The 12,403-nt window shown below is 44.6% G+C and overlaps 1 protein-coding gene across 7 annotated transcripts in view; it reads left to right on the top strand.

The window, feature by feature from the left end:
• Positions 1-12,403, top strand: part of BRD4 (bromodomain containing 4) — a 193,991-nt gene that overhangs the window by 123,735 nt on the left and 57,853 nt on the right. The gene's annotated exons all lie outside the window — the stretch shown is intronic.

Below are 12,403 nucleotides of genomic sequence, written 5' to 3'. Positions count from 1 at the left end.
CTTCTACAAGTTGTATTTTATAATTTCTTTGCTTCATTTGAGGCGAGCTTTTTTCAGTGCTTCTCCTTCTCCCTGCCTGAGGGGTTCCCTGTGGGGTTTTTTGCCTTGTCGCCAGAGTATGCCAGGATCTCTGGGATTCAAGTACAGTCTCATGTCTCAGGAATCTGTCCCATTGAGTGCTGGACATTGCCAGTACAATTACTGTTTGGGGTACAGTCATATCCCTCAAAAGCACAATACCTATTTAACCTTTAAGATCAAAGCTAGAAAAAAAACAGGAGATTAAATTCAAGCTCCTCTACAATGGAGCACTCCCATCTTAGGATCCAGGCCACGATACTCCCCTGTACATCAGCCTTTGAGCGTAGTGCCTCATCAGCTTCTGCACCAGATTTCCCCCCACCTTTTCAGGGAAAGATGTTGGAGGGTACCAAATAGGTACTTAAAAAGAGGAGTTCTAGTTCTCCTCACGAAGAGCCTATTTCAAAAAAGCCCCAGTGTCTTCAGAAATGGACTCTGTCAGAGACCTCAAGTCCCGGACTGCTGAGGCTCCAGGCTCCTGTAATACTGGGAAGTCTTCTAAGACTCAGAGCCCTTCAAAGAGCCACAGTAACAACCATACCTTGGTATCAAAGCTACACTCAGTACCACCTAAGCATGAACGTATTAGGAGAGACAATAAATTCTCTGCTTCCAGAAGCGCTGTACCGACAGGCCATCCTGTGCTGCCTTTGGTGTCTAGACAAGTGATCCAGGGTCCCTTGGTGCGTCCAAAGGAGTCGTCATCTTTGGTATCAATGACTTCTGCTAGACAGGACCCATCAAAGCAAGTCTCAACCTGGTACAGATTGTGGAACATCCCTCATTCTCAGCACAAATCCTGATACCACAAGAATTTAGGTATTCAAGAGACTTGTTTGTCTCAGAAGAGCCGAAGTCTCCCCTCTCAATGAGGAGTACCTGTTGATACTGATATCAACCGGGTCACCAGGATTAGATCTTTCCCTGGTGCCACCTGCTCCTCCAGTACTTTCTGAGCTAGGCAGAGCTCATCCTGTAGACAATAATGAGGACCTCTCTTCAGATTCCCAAATCTTTGTGCAAGGACCTGTCAGCATAGGGACATCTTCCCTGACACCTTTATGGAAAGAGAGGATCTGGGGCAAGACAAATCTATGTCCCTTCTCATTGGTCTGAGCAGCATTGGATGCCATCTTCTGTGCTTAATGGCTTTCCTCAGTGGCTATATTAGAATCTTTGGGCCACCAATTAACGGTTTTCAAGAGCCTCATACCTTTCTCATGGTGACCACTGGGAAGACAGTTGCTTCCAACTGCCAGAACGCATGCAGCTTGTACCTTTGTAACATGACATGCCAGGTTACATCTTTGCTGTGTCCAGGGATGGGTCAGGATGATTTATAGCCTGAAGAAGCACAATTTAGTGTCTTTCCCTCACTGAGTACTGGACTTACTCAGTTGGTGGAAGGACCCATCCGATGTTTGTGCAGGTGTTCCTTTAATCCAGCCTCATATCACCGTAACATTAGATGCAGCCATGGTGGGGTGCAGGGGCACACTTGGGGACGCTCACCATTCAGGGCAAATTGTCTGCCCAAGTGTCTCTTCTACACATCAACCTGGAGCTGAGGGCAGTCAAAAATGCCTGTAACTATTTCATTCCATTAATCAAAGGCAAATCCATCAAAGTCTTGACAGACAGCATAGCCTGCATGTTCTACATCAATTGTCAGGAGGAAAGGGGTGCAAGATCTCCCCCACTTCCCCATCCCCTGTGCTGAAGCAATAGAGTTATAGAACTGATGTAATAACCAATCACGTCCTTATTTCAGTCTCAACTTCCAGGTATATAAAACATGATGGCTGACAATCTCAGCTGTCACTTTTCCCTAGATAACAATTGGGAGCTGAACTTATGGATCCACAATTGCATTTTTCTGACCCTGGAGTTTCCAGAGGTGGACTTGTTTACTGCCACCACCAACAGGAAGTACAAGAAATTCTGCTCAAGAGGAGGGTGGACTCCTTTCCTCATTCCTTGGAAAAAAGGCCCCCTCTTCATGCATATCCTTCCACAGCTTTGATCTTGAGAGTGTTGAACAAGATCAGACAAGACAAACCCAGGGCCATTTTAGTTATCCCATAGTGACCAAGTCAAGCGTGGTACCCTTAGCTGATTCGTCTTTGTTGTCTGGCATCTCCCCACTTGCTATCTCAGGATTCCTGTTGGACTCTTCATCCCAACCTGGGAATTCTTCATCTCAGAGCTTGGTTCCTTGATGGTTCTTGGGGATAGCATCTTCCTATTCTGCAGAGGTATAACAGTGATGTTAAACAGCAGAAAGATATCTTGCAAAACATTTGCCTTCAGAAATGTAAGAGATTTCACCACTGTTGTACTGGGCAGCAGTTTTCACGTGTTCATTCTTCCCTCTTCGCTGTCCTTGACTACCTATTGGAACTAAAAGTCAGGACTCTCCATGAGTTCAGTAAAGCTCATATGGCAGCCATAATGACCTTTCATTGCTGTGTTGAGGGATTCTCCGTGCTTGCTCACTCCAGGACAGCAAAATTCGTTAAGAGCTTGAACCTTTCCACTGAATAGAGCTCACCCCTAAACTTAACTTAGTCCTTAATTGTCCCCTTTGAGTCAGTGGCTGCCTGTTCCCATCTTCACCTGGCCATGAAAACTGCTGTCTTGGTGGCTGTCACTTCTGCCAAAAGAGTTGGGGAAAGGGGGCTATAATCCCAGACCCTCCTTTTACAGTATTCTTCAGGGAGAAAGTTTCATTATGACAACATCATAGCCTTCTACCAAAGGTATATTTTGAATTCTGTATTAACCAATAATATTCCTGGATATTCATCTTTCAGTCTTCTTCCCAAAACCACACCAGACCACTGAAGATTTTTCCCTCCTCACTTTGGATGTCCGAAGAGCATTAGCCTTTTATCTGGACAGAACCAAACTATTTTGAAAGTCTCCCAGACAGTTTGTTTATAGACCGATTCAGAGGATCCACAATCTCCACTCAAAACTCTCAAGGTTCAGCCTCCTTCTGAAGTGCCTAGCCCATTCCACATGATCTCAGCATGCTTCTGTAGCACTGCTGAAGGATATTCCAGTGGCTGAAATCTGAACAGTGGCAACCTGGTCTCCAAACACTAAGCTTTGACTCATGCTGCCAGATCAGATGCTGTATTTAACATTGCAGTTATAACTTCAGTGTTGGACTCAAATCCAAAGCTCCCTCCTGCTTCCAGGGATACTGCTCGGGAGTCACCTGAAATGGAGCACCTATAGGGATATTACTCGAAGAAGGAGAGGTTACTCACCTTGTGCAGTAACTGCACTTCTTCAAAGTTTTGTCTCGCAGAAATCACAGTGGAAAAGGAACTGGGGGTAGTTTGCCCGTGCATCTCTATATCTCAGTACAGGGCATGAGGCCATCAGGAGCGCTTGTGTGGGACAAATAGGCACTGCTGCTGAAACTCTCTGATACAAACCTCCTGGGAGGCATCTGAAGTTGAGCATCCATAAGAGTGGTGGGGAAATATCTTGAAGGACTGTAGTTACCGCACAATGTGAGTAATCTCTCCTTGGTCTCTGTAACTGTGTACTTTGTTTACCACCCTTTAACTGAAGTGAAAACTTGTTTTGCATCCCATCTTGTAAAGCCTCAGAAGCAAATAACTTTATAAATAACTTTGTCTTGTCGTACTCAGTACTCTGTGTTGCCATCACAGTAATCCTTTATCAAAATTCAGTAATCCTTTGCATCAGAGCCGTTCATTAAAATGTGCAACTCTCCACTCACTTCTGCAGTCTGTAGGGCTTTTTTAAATAGCAGTGTAGCTGACAGAAGGGAAGTGTTTCACTCAATATGGAAACTTCAGTATTCCATGAAAATGTCTGTTTATATTCGTATTCAGAGCAGCTGGAATGACTCTCCTAGTTCCAATAGCCTGCGTAGGAACAATCAGTTATCTTTCAATAACTTCACACTCGTAACAGGAAGAAGATCCAGAATAAGAGCCCAAGGTTCCCACGGTGCTGTGCTCCCTTGTGCCATCTCATTTTTTATGCTGAAAACACACGTGCACTCTCTGCATTGGGCGTTTTGGCATATAGTTTGTGGATATTGCTGGGCTTAGAACAGAATATTGAAGGCCTCCTATAACTATCATGAAAGCTACTCCATTGTATTGCCCTGTACACCATACTATATTGGTATACTTAGATGTTCTGCTTAATCTAGCCTTTTCAGTGAAGACCAGATCTATCCAGACTGACAGCTTGTCAGGATGGCTTTTTAAAGGGAATTCTATTTGGCTGCAACTTAACTCATCATCTTGCTCCTGCATCTCCCCTCCCTTGGAGATGATCTTATATTGGAGAATTGTCAGGCACTTATTGATGTAAATGTGAACCGGAAACATGGAAAGTTTTCACCTTCCTTCCAAGAGGAGAAGAAACCTGAAAGCACTTTGCCCATTCATCAGGTCTTGAAGCATTTTGTAAGGGTTAGAGTACAAACTATCTTCGAAAATATGTAGGCAAGCTACCCAAGGAGTTCCTCCTGAAGTGAGCCAAAGTACTTCTCTCCAAGATACGCTTTGAGAGACTCATCTCTTTTGGTAGATAATATTCAAGGAGGTAGGAGCCATCGGGTGGTCCTATGAAGATTTGGCTATTCAGCTGAAAGTTTCACATCTTTTTTCCATTTTAGAGCAGTTTAATCAGTTCTTTCTGCTTTCCAACCCCAGCTATTGGGTTTTAAATTCCAACAGATCTATTTTAGGCCATGCACTTTGAGGACAGGGGAATTATACAGTTACTATTGTCCTAGGCATGTGTACTGCTATATATTCTCAGACACTAGGTTTCACTGTTCCACTTTTTCAATGCTGGTTGCTCTTATATGTTTAGACTCCAAAGGCACTATGGGGGGCTATTTTGTGGCTTCTTTGCTGCAGTTGTGGGACTGTTTAAAGACATAATTAGCCTGAGCTTTCACAGTCCTAAAAAGCTGCTTCCGATCCATGGATGCAGAGTTGTTGTAGTTGTGTTGGTCCCAGGATATTAGAGACAATATGGGAGAGGTAATATCTTTTATTGGACCAACCTTCTGTTGGTAAGGGAGTCAAACTTTCACAGAGCTCTTCTTCAGGTTGAGAGACAGTGGTATTTGGTAGCAGCTGTCTTGTGCAGGGTAGGCATATGTGGTGTGCTGTAACCAAAGCTACCTAGGTGAAACCATTGTTTCTGCTAATGATGTCCTAAATAACAGCGTTGTTTCTTTCACAGTTCACAGACTGGTTCTGTTGGTGAAGGAGTTCTCCTTGAATACATTATTTAAGCTTCATGTTTTTGAATGACCTGATGAGAACCCAATGAATTGCACTCCTTAGTTAAGGCAGCCAGTGGTGACGTGGCAGATGTGGTCCTCATGGGACAGTGTCATGCATAAATAGCAGTGTTTTGCTGGATCCTGCCTACCAAATACATTTCAGATAAATTTTAAAACTCAGCCCCTTCCCCTTGCTACTTTAACCTCCATTTTTGCACCCTCTTCTCCTATATATAGCTTCCATTGCTGGTTTTCACAGCTTTTCCCAAGCAACAGCAGAGTGAGATTGGCTTCTCTGATATTGAAATTCTAGTCAATTTCTGAATAGCTGCACTGACACTGACCAGTCTTAATTTTACTCAGCTCTGGTTTTGAAAGCCTTAAGCAGCAAGAAGTACAGGGTGAAATCCTGGCCCTATTGAAGGCAGAGGCAAGATTCCTATTGATTTCAGTGGAACCAGGATTTCATCCACACACTAGACCTGTCTGCAGACTCAAGAAGGCAGGTCTGCATATTGGGAAGCTTTCTTCCCAGCCATTAAAGAGTGAAAATTTGCTTTTGTTTTTTAAAATGAAAGGTTAAATTCCGCAGAAATTGTTGGCTTATATGCAGGGAATTTTTCCTATATACCATTTTTTAATATTTGTTTCATATTCCTCATGTATCTAAATTCCTATCACTTTTGCTGCTGTGTGCTGCATTTACTCAAGCTATATATATGTCCTATTCCTGTGTGGCTTTGGATAAAGAATCCTGCACTAATGCTCCTTTGAGCTTCAGATCTTTTGACTGCATCTTCACACTGTGTGTGACCTCTCAAGTTTCTTGTCAGTGCATCATAACTGTCTAGCTACAGCAATGCTCAAAGCCACACTCTGAATTTCTATACTACTGAGTGATCTGCTTAGCATTTTACACAGCATGTTAGTTTTTAAAATCATTGTTAAAATTGATAAAAGGAGAGAGAGATGTTTTAAGGAGGAACTGAGGGATTCACCACAGAGAGCCTGCAAGCATCAATGATGCTGGTATATCTGGCAGGAAGCACTTGGCTAGCACAAGGGAATTTAAATTACAGCTCAGTTCTAAACATCAGGGCTTCGGTATATGGGTGCTGTACCAGGCTGCAGGCTATTACTACATGGAGATCACTGTTCTCCTTCCTCCCTGCCTCCTATAGTAATTTATTTGAAATCCTGGCCTCCCAGTCTCAGCATTCTGGGCATTTTCGCATTAATTGTGTCCTCTAACTTTGCTTAGGAGAATGAGACTAAATTATGAAGATGTGAAAAGTTAGATGCATGGAACTCCTCCTTTCAGGTTTTGAAGTGATGTTAGGGATCCATGTTAAATCATTTCTATCAGAGCTCTACCCAGTCTTCACTGTACAATACTGCATAGATGGATCCAACGATTGCATGACAAGGTCTTGGGCCAATCTGAAGATCATTTTGTGCCCAGCCTTCTAGTGTAGCACTAGAAGTGAGCAGTTTTAATCCTGCTGACTGTCCTATTGTATAACAGAGGAGTGAAAGGCTGGTCTTTTTCCACTGGGTGCCTGCAACTTCAGAATGTTCTTCCCTCTGATATGCACCAAAATATATCAATGACATCCTTCCGGGCAAGATTTTAAAATTGTTTCCTGCTTTGTTTGCATTTTTATGGGGGTTTATTTATTGCTGAATGGTGGGTTACAAGGGTTTCCTATTCACCAACTTCTGGAAACTTCTTAATTTGGATTCTGGCTTTTTTGAGCAGAGCTCAATCCTTTGTTTTAAGTGAAGAAAAAATTGGTTGTACCTCATTTGTCTATAGGCTTTTTGTCTGGAGAACATTTTGAGCACTGTCAGTTTGACTACTGTTCTACTTGGAGCAGGTTTACAAAGACAAGAAGTGTTGATAGACTGATGATCATAACTGTCTCATTCCATGCAAGGAAGTCTTCCATGTTGTTTTTGTTTGTTTGTTTGCATTACTTTAGCACGTAGAGGCCTGAACTGAGATTGTGGACCCATACTTACAGGAACCCATAAGGATTCTCGTCCATGTCAGAGACAGTGGGATCAGTCCTGGGATCAGTCCCACCCCTTCTCCTGTATAGACCCCTAGGGTCTTTGGGCAGGGTATCCGCAGCAATTTTCTTGACCTCTGGCTCCACTGCACCAGGAAACTAGTCTCAAACATTCTCCTCCACCAAACCCCCAACACCAGAAGACCTTTGAGGGACAGGAGGCTAGGGTGGACAATAAGGCTACCCCTTAAACCCCTGTTTAATCTTTGACTCTGGATGAAGTAGTCATGTTTCCATCACTATCGATGGTTGACCTTTTTTGCTGATTACAGGATCTTGTGAAGAGGATGGTGGACACCCCCGAGATACCTCTTAATGAGGTTAAAGACACACAATATAAGCTCCTGGACACTTTGTAGCCAGTGACACCTACCCAGGTTGTGTTACCCAATAATGACAAGCTCATGGATCCAGCAAAGGCTGTGTGGAAAATTTATGGCCCTATACTGGCAACTTGTAAATGGACAGATAAAAAATATTGTTACCCCAAGACTCAGGATTTTTGTTTTGCCATCCTCCAACTAATTCCCATGTGTTGGATGCCGTAAACAAGCTAGGTAAACAGCATTATTCCAGGTCTGCGTCTTATGACAAGGACCAGAAAAGGATAGACCTTTTTGGGTGAAAGGCTTACTCATCCGCGACCCTTCAATTTTGGATCACAAATTATCAGGCAGACATGGCTAAGTATGATGTCACAAGAGTTACAGCAAGTTTGCAACCTTTATTGAACATCTTCCACAAGAGCATAGAGAGCACTTTCAGGCTATCATTAAGGGCAGTTATTAGCCAGAACCCCTCTCCCAGCATTCTTGAATGCTGCAGACACTGCTACTAGATCCATCTCCACAACAATTGTCATGCATAGGGTGTCGTGGCTCCAGCTGTTGGGGTTCCCGAGAGAGGTACAAAATGCAGTTGAGGACCTCCTGTTTGATCAGAAACTCTTCTCAGGAATACAGACGAGTCGCTATACACGCTGAAGAACTCCAGGGCTATGGTGAGGTTTCTGGGTATATGGACTCCTACAAAAAAGAGGAGATTTAGAGGGTCTCAAACTGCCCAAAGATCATACCCAACACAATTCTCTGGATTTCACAGAACCTGCTAGAAAGAGACTGATATTTCGGAGGGGAAAAGTTTCCCACCCACCTTCAGCAAGTACCCAGTCATCTTTGAAATAGCTATTTTGACAGGATGGGCAAGGGCTCAACTCCTCCCTCACCTCTAGTTTGCAAACTGCGACCTTTTGCCCACCTCCACACTTTTGGAGACTGCCTTTCCCATTTCCAGCAGACAAGTGTCATGGAGGTTATAACATTGGACTCCACCATCCACTTTGTCCCTTTCTCCCTTACACATCCTCTTCAGGGACTCCTCTAACAAGACTATACTGAGCCAAGAAGTACACTCCCTCCTTTGTTTAGTTGTACCAGCCCCGCCCTGGTGCAGCGGCGGTTAATCCTTTTCTTTGGGCTGAGGAGTCGGCCGTGCTCCCTCAGCTCTGCTGGGCATGCTGCAGCTGGAGACGGGATAAAAGGAAGCAGAGCTGCTCAGTCTGGGCTGACCGCTGGCGAGGAAGGAAGTGCACTGCTGGCTCCTGTCTGAGGACCGCCTGCACTCCAGGATTCAGAGGCCAGTCAGACAAAGACAACCCCCAGGCTCAGGATGCCACAGAGAGTGGAGAGACCATGGGGACCCAGAGACTGCAAACTGCAGAGAATTGGGTAGGAAGTGACCCAGGGAAACTTGGCAGGGAATCAGTTGTAGAACCAGAGACTAGCTCGGCATGTTTCGGTAGGATCCCCGGTGAGCTGGTGGTGGGCAACTCCACCACCAACAGGGCCCTGGGTTGGGACCCAGTGGAGAGGGAGGGCCCGGGTCCCCCTACCCTGGCCACCACTCACCCCAGCGTGGTGGCCCAGCTCACCCATACTATTGGCTCTGGCCGCTAGGCCGCGCTGCCCTGGCAGCAAGGGCTGAGCTATTGACTCTGGCCGCTAGGCCGTGCTGCCTCAAGACCAAGGACAGCCCTACAGACCCAGCCACAGGGCTGTAAAGCAGCTCTCCCCCACCCCAAAGGGTGACTGGATGTACCAGCCCTGCGACAAGGAGCAGTAGACCTCACAGGGGAAGGGGTTTTACTCAAGGTATACTTTTGTATCATGTCTCAAAAAAGTTCCAGATGGTGACCCTGGCAGCCCTAATCTCTTCTCTAAAGGCAGGAGATTGGTTTTCGGCCCTCGATCTACAGATTGCCTATTTCCATCTAGAGATACATCCTGCACACAGGGGATACCTGCACTTCACCATGGGCCAGGATTGTTTTTAGTGCTGAGTACTTCTCTTCAGACTTTGTTTGGCCTCAAAGGCATTCTAAAAGGCTTTAGCAGTAGTAGCTGCTCACCTTTGGTGAGAAGCAATTTTAGTCATCTGGAATCTTGACGACTGGTTAGTCAAAGGGCTGATCTTACAAATCAGTACTAACTTCCATCCAGAGCCCCCTCTCTCCTCCAAGAATTGGGTCTCCAGCTAAACATTAAAAAAAAAAAATTATCCACATTAGCCCCTGTAACAGAGAATACAATTCATAGGGGTATATTTGGATTTGTTGGTAGCCAGGGACTTCTTTCCCACATACAGATTCGTAACTTTGTCACATCTGGTTGGGACAAGTCAAGGAAGACCCTGTACTACAGTAAGGAACTGTTTGCAGCTCCTGGGTCATGACAGTTTGCACCTTTGTGACCGAGCATGCAAGATTATGCCTTTGCTTCTTTTAGGGCTGATTCAGGGGGACCTATTGGACGAACAGGTTAAGGTTCCCCTCCTGGTGAAGAACTCTCTGGATTGATGGCAAGATTAATGCAAAGTCTGTGTTGGTGTCTCTTTGATCCAACCTGCTCCAATAATAAGTGTGACAACAGATGCGTCGCTGTTTGTTGAGATATACTCCCATCCCTCACTCATAACTCAGGGCAGGTAGTCTCCTCAGTCAACTGGTCTCTATAGCAGTTTGTTGGAACTCAAGGATTGCCTACCTTGAGTTCCTGCCCTCATCAGTAGCAAAACAATCACAATCATGACAGACAACATGGCTTGCATGTTTGATAACAACCAGAAGAGCGAGATTCCCTTTCCTGTGCGCCGAAGCTAGAAAGTTATGGAACTGGTATATAGCCAATCAGAGTCAGATCTCAGCCGTTTTGCCTTCCTGGAGCCCAGAATGTCACAGCCAGTTGGCTCAGCCGTCACTTCTCCCAGGACTAAGAATGTGAGTTGGACTGTCAAAATTGAGGTTCCAGGCTTGGAGTCTGATTGAGAGGTAGGACGAAGCGCAAGCTCCATGAGGAGGGCCCGTAAGCAAAGGGCATAGGGTCGTCAACGCCTAATATACCAATACATGAATGTGGCCGACCCTACAGATACCACTAAGGCAAAAATCTCCCAACTGTGCATGTGGGCACGCACACACCTAGAATGGAATGGACATGAGCAACACATCTGAAAGACCAGTTACAAAAAGGTAGGTGACTGTTTTTTGTTTGTTTGTTTGTTTTTGTTTTTTTTTTGTTGGCTTGCTTGGAGATTCAATACAAATAATTTTAGCAAGGAAACTCCATACAAAAAAATTACATTAAGAAAATACCAACATTGCGAAGTTAAGCACTCGGAAGCCAGGAAATGCTAAAGTTAAGACTGAATGTGTAAAATCTTGCAACACTGGCTACTAATCTGTATATAATAGAAAAAACAGACTTCATGAAAGTCTATATAGTATGCAAATAAACAATAGCTTCTTGAGTAACTACACATGTGTATTCCACGCTAGGTGTTGGTGTGCACGGCTGTCAGAAACTTTTTCCCTCTATAGTACTTGCTTAGCAGCTTGGGCCCCCACCCCATTCACCATTACATGCAGATATAAAAGGTAGCCCCCCTCAGTTCCTTTTTATTGCCCATGACGCTCATTGGAACTCTGTTCTATATCAGAGCAGTTCTTTCTCTCAGCCTTTGTGAACGTAACGTGTGTGTATGTATATATATATACATAGTCTAGTCTTTAGTATTATTAGCCATGGCCAAATGAGCAGGGGAGTTGCTGGCATTAATGCTGGGACTTCCACAGATGATGATCTTTAAGGACAAAGTTTACCTGCATCCTCATCTGAAGTTGGTCCCAAAGGTGGCTTCCACTTTCCACATCAACCAGCCTATTTATTTGTCAGTATTCCTCCCTGCTTGTATGTGGTATTGGGTAGAAGAGCATTTGCATATGTTGGACATAAGAGCCTTTCCATTTTACCTGGACAAATCAGTCACTTTCATAGATCCTTCCAGTTGTTTGTAGCATTGGCAAATGGTAAGAGGTCTCCTCCACCCAGAGAATTTCTTCCTGGATTGCACCCTGCATATGCATGCGTGATGACTTTGGCTAATGTCACAGCTCATTTGACGAGGTCACGGTCAGCCCCAGCGACCTTTCTGACACAAGTCCCAGTTGCAGACATTTGTAGTTGCAAACTGGTCCTTGGTCCACATCTCCATGATCCACGTGCTGTGCTTAAGACTCCAAAGACAATGCTAGAGGAGAACAAGTTGTTCTCCAATCTTTATTGAAATAGATTCCAATCCCACTTCCTGTTTTATGGCTTCTGAGTCACCAAGAGTGGAATGAACATGTGCAATTACTCGAAGAAAAAGGGTTACTAACCTGTTCCAAAACTGCTCTTCTTAGAGATCTGTTGCACGTGTCCATTCCATGACATGCACTCTTACCTATCTTCATTGGAGTTATGGCAAGAAGGAACTGAGGGGGCTAGAGGGAGCTCTGCTCTTTATACCTGCATGCAGTAACACACAATAGCAGAGGAAGTTTGAGCCACCAACCGGTACTGCTGAAGGAAAAAGTTTGATGGCCATGCACTGGGCATACAGACTCCAAAAGCGAAATTGACAT

Source organism: Trachemys scripta, chromosome 17 (assembly GCF_013100865.1).
Source record: "Trachemys scripta elegans isolate TJP31775 chromosome 17, CAS_Tse_1.0, whole genome shotgun sequence".
Lineage (NCBI taxonomy): Eukaryota > Metazoa > Chordata > Testudines > Emydidae > Trachemys > Trachemys scripta.
Note: the sequence above shows the minus strand (reverse complement) of the source record. Positions and strands in the feature narration are given on the sequence as shown.